We start from the raw sequence: 5180 nt of genomic DNA, 5'->3' as shown, positions 1-5180 counted from the left end.
GGATACGAAACTGTGCATCTATATTTACCGCCGGATGTTATGCTATATTTACCGCCGGATGTTATGCTGTCTGTGTAGCTGTAAACAAAATAATAAACCACAGTATCAAAAACCGCACAAACTATATAATTCCTTAGCTTGCTGACAGCATTATATTTCAGAAATGAACCATTAGCTGGCAGCACCGTTCACAACATATAAATGGTTCCAAAACACAAGGACACAGCATAATTATCTGTTAGGTCCTGAGCCATGTCGCGCTAGATAAAAACAAGAGTGCCGACTGATGTGCTGCACATGGTCGAAAGAAGAAAATACAGAGAATACACGTACCTTACAAAGATTGCATCAAGTTCATGCAGGGAAAGCTAAGAGATAATTGGCAGGCTCAATGCAATAATGGAGTAAATAAGAAGCTACGCCTGATAGAGCCCATCACTAGAGAATGTAAGCCTTGCATGCACAAAGAACAATTACTCAAGTAATATATGCCGTATTCGCTTTGGACACGCAAAACTGATAGATGACTTCTTACTGACAGAAGAAGACGAACCCGTTTGTGAGAAATGTGGAGGCTAGACCACAGTAAACCACATTTTAATCTCAAGCAAAAAACCCCGAACAGCTAAGGAACAAATAATTTATTCTACGATGAACACATGCCTTTAAATCCCAACTTGCTTCCAGGGGACGATTCAGTTGTTTAAATTTCGTCTGTTTGAGCTTTATAATGAAACTAAATATGGTAAATAAGTTTTAACGCCTTGAAACTTTTTATTGATTACCCGCTGACAGAGCTCAGTTAACGTTGCGCTAAGCACGTTTTGGTCAGAGACTCTGCACACTGGCCTAATGCTCCCTTAATTTGGTGATGCAGCTGTGCCACTTTCTCATTCCTGGGAGGAAGACTGTCGAGGTTGTTTTACTTGTCGGGAGCACCGAGATCTTTGAGGAGCCTAGTATGGTTGCTGCAGTTATCCGACCTCCTTGAAAACCTGTACTACTGACCATTTTTAAATATTTTCTTCATATGTCATCACTAGGTAATACGAACTAACTTGTTAGGCCTTCTACACCGCCGTGTGCTCTTATCCATTTAATTAAATTCTTTGGAAAACACTTTTCTATATACCTTGATCTTGTTGCTTAATAGCCTAAATGCTTATCAGCCATTAAGCGTAGCACAAAACAACAAAACTCGGTGCACAGCGGTTGCAGCCTGTAACTGTCTCCTGCAGTATTTGCAAGGCAGTGAAGTGTGAGAGAATGGTGGTGGAGCTGAAAGAAAGCGCTGACTGAATTTTGTATATCACCTTTGCAGGAAGCGACCATGCTCCTCCGGCGTTCACAGCATTCGTACGGTTTTGTAATCGTGCTGATGGCTTGTAGTGGAACCATTCTTCAATGTATGTCGGCCATGTGCGAAAACATATCTTCGAAAGGTGAAGAATATACTGCTAGTCAGCCGAAAACGGTTGTGAACACTACCAGAGGTTCAGTGAAGGGGCTCGTCATGAAGTCAGCTCTAGGAAAACCAGTGCGCGTCTTTTATGGCATACCGTACGCCGAGCCTCCTGTTGGGAAGCTGCGTTTCAGTCGCTCTACGCCTAGCAGGCCCTGGTCGGGAACGCTAGACGCCACAGTCAAGCCAAATTCATGCGTACAGGTGGTCTCCACTGCGTACGGTGACTTTAGGGGTGTCACGAAGTGGAACGCGAACACCAACATGAGCGAAGACTGCCTCAAATTAAATGTATGGACGCCTGTTTCGCCGGCCAAAGAAGCTGCGGCTGTTTTAGTTTGGATATACGGCGGCGGCTTCTACACGGGCACATCGACGCTGGACATGTACGATGCGCGGACACTGGTCTCGAAAGAAGGCGTGATCGTGGTTTCGATGAACTACCGCGTCGCATCCCTTGGCTTCCTTTCGTTCGGAAACGAACTGGTTCCTGGAAACGCCGGCCTCTACGACCAGCTGCTCGCTCTCGAATGGATCCGGGACAACATAGCAGCCTTCGGAGGTGACCCGAATCGCGTGACACTGTTCGGCCAAAGCTCCGGCGCCGCAAGCGCCAGTTTTCATCTCTTGTCGCCACTTTCTAGAAATCTATTCAGCAGAGTTATCCTTGAAAGCGGTTCAGCGTTATCGCCTTGGGCACTACAAAGCAATGACATGGCTAGAAAAGCTGCTGCGAGACTGGCTGCTGCGGTGGGATGTCCGCAATCCTTGGATCAAGAGACCCTGGACTGCCTGCGCGAGAAAGATCCCAGCGAGATTGTGTATAATGAAACAGGATGCGGCGAGGTAGTTTTCGTCACATTTGTTCCAGTAGCAGACGGTGCCTTTCTTCCAAAGTCGCCACAGGCGCTGATAGCTGAGAATAGGTTCAATAGAAACATTAGACTTTTGTTTGGTTCGAACCTAAACGAAGGCACCTACTACCTCCAGAACTTTTTCATGTTCCCCCTCACAGACCAGTATCCGCATATTTCGCAAGAGGAATTCGCAACAGCTTTACGATCATTAGATCCTTCAAAGGGAATGCCTCCATTTGACGAAGTCTTGAAGATGTACACTGGCGGCGTGGTGCCTCCCACTTCGAAAGAGAAATTGAAGGCTCTTGATTTGATAGTGGGTGACTACCACTTCTCGTGTCCAGCAGTGAAATTGGCGGACCGCTTCGTCCACGACAAAGCTCAACTGTTTCAGTACATATTCACGCGGAGGTCGTCCCGCGAAGCGTGGCCTTTGTGGATGGGTGTTATACACACTGCGGAGCTGGCTTTCGTATTCGGCGCGCCTTTCAACGCCACCCAGCGGTACAAAGAGGAAGAGAAGATCTTGAGTGGTCGGGTGATGAGATACTGGAGCAATTTTGCCAAAACGGGGTGCGTATGCGTATGTTGTGCTTTGAGTCTATTTCGTATGCAGTGCGAAGGCAAGATAACCGCTGGTCCTTAAGGGTAGGAGATTGGATTTCAAGAAAAGGCGAGCGTAGCAGGGGGCGGGAGAAAGTTAGGTGGGCGGACGAGTTTAAGTAGTCTGCGACGATACGGTGGGCGCAGCTGGAAAAAGACAGGGTTACTTGGAGAGACATGGGAGAGGCCTTTGCCCTGCAGTGAGTGTAGTCAGGCTGACGATTATGAGTATGTTGTCACAGTTAAAGCCTACAATAACTGAACAAATTAGGTTCTTAATGTCTTTCCAGTTCAAAAGAACGTTTGTCCAGAAATTGTTTTGTATGGCTTTTGCTGAGCATAAATTGGCAATTAGTTCTGTTCTACTACAGGAACCCCAACAGTCCAGGAGATCCGACGTCTGTCCTCCCAACCTGGCCACAGCGCATGGCCCCTTCCAGGAAACACCTAGTACTGGACGTTGAAGAATCTGTTGGCTCTGCGTATCGAGCTGCTTACTGCAAGTTCTGGGACAATATTCGAGACGACTGGACCGCTCCCAGTTGTTGAATAAAACAAGTATTTCTAGCGTGGAGAGTTGACTTTCTCACCGCTCAATAAATGCAAGTTGCGTGTTCCACCCATGCCGTTGTATTCTAAGCTTCAACGTGGATTAGAAACGCTGTGCCTTGCTGCGAACCGAACTGGCAAGTATGGTTAAGAGTTAGAAATCACGATATTAGGCGGTTCTGATCGACGCAAACTGTCGTCGATATGCCTCCAAAAGTAACAATGCACTATGTAACATGTTAAGACACAATAAAATACTGGCATGCTCATGTTTACTTTTACAAGCTATGAGTAAGCGTGACAGCTCACAGGGATCTTTTGCCCCCAAGCTGCATTGCGACCGGCCGATCTCAATTTAATATATTTTAATTAGGCTTTCTGGCTGACACTGAAACGCGGCCTTTTATACTAGTATGGATGGCGCTTCTATGTTTTACAGCAGAGGCTGCATAGACTAAAGAGGACCGAGAAACGAAGACAAAAAGATAGGGGCACTGCTGGGCTGGAGTTGGTTTCAATTGCGACAGTGGGCTCCGTGGAGAGATTATTTGCGTGTGTACAGTGTCTCCATTCACAAACCAATAAGTCTTTATTTCCAGTTTCCAAAGGACAAGATTAGATCAAAAGCGGCACACGCTGCTCACAAAAAAAGTCTAAAAATGACCGTGCCACAAAACCGTCGAGAGATTACATTCAGACGCTTGCAAACAGAAAACGTTCAGAGAAAGGGCACATGTGCACAAAAGCTCCGACATGTGCGTCAGCACACCATCTGTTGTAATCCATGATTGTGAAATTCGCTATCTTGGTACAACAAAGTGCTTCATTTTGTCATTTTAGGGGTAGGCGCATGCGCTGCTGGCTGCCTTGTGTGAGCTATTTAACGTTGCGTTCTTTCCAACAAACTTCAGTTGATAGGAGCGCTTGTCCTTCGTGTCTTTCTCTTTGCGTCCCCTGTCACAGCCCTTTCGAAAGTTTTCAAAGTATGCAGTGCAATGTATGTAATATTTATTCAGTGAGGAGTAAATAAGATTTGTTAATATTATCATTACTGACACCGCAGCAGTGGCTTAGTGGTTTGAGCGTCCGCCTCGCATGCGGGACGTGCGGGGTTCGATCACCAGTGCCGCCGGGTAGCCACCGGTGATACCATGGGTACAAGCTCTACCCTGCCAGGCGCTCGGCTGCTTTAGGGTGAAATGCTTGGGAAATGTGTCTTTGACCCGACCTTGTGGAATGAAAAACTACCTTGTTTCATGGCGCTCTTTGGCCAAATCTGCACTTGCGCTAAAAAAATGCATCATCAGCAATATTATTCTTACTGTTAATAATATGTTGTTATTGTTATTACTAGTCAAATTAATAAGGGCCGTTATGACTATTTCTATATTTTTTCGCTTCCTCTGAAATGGGGCTGTAGCCCATTGCCTGTTATTTGGAGCAGAGGTAGGCAAATGTCCTCATTTTAACTCTTCCTCGATCAACCTCATTTTTGAATCCAAGACCCTCCCTCGCCCTCATTTTGAAAAGTTATCCGGCCCTCTCCCGCCCTCGCCCTCACGTCGTTGACCCTTCCTTCCCCTGACCAACAAACATGGTCGTTTTAAAGCTACAGTTTTTTTCGTATTCGGTAACTTCTAGCGATATTACTGAGTAATAAACATAAACGACAAACTCTCAAGGCACTATTGAACGAGAGGTTAGATGTT

General features: G+C 46.1%; 1 pseudogene; it reads left to right on the top strand.

Moving 5' to 3' along the window:
• The first annotated feature begins 1330 nt into the window (after positions 1–1330).
• Positions 1331–3471, top strand: LOC144134011 (acetylcholinesterase pseudogene; annotated as a pseudogene).
• The last annotated feature ends 1709 nt before the right edge of the window (positions 3472–5180 follow it).

Source organism: Amblyomma americanum, chromosome 5, assembly GCF_052857255.1.
Source record: "Amblyomma americanum isolate KBUSLIRL-KWMA chromosome 5, ASM5285725v1, whole genome shotgun sequence".
NCBI classification, from domain to species: Eukaryota; Metazoa; Arthropoda; class Arachnida; order Ixodida; family Ixodidae; genus Amblyomma; species Amblyomma americanum.
The sequence above is the reverse complement of the archived record's forward strand: the minus strand, read 5'-3'. Positions and strand labels throughout refer to the sequence as shown.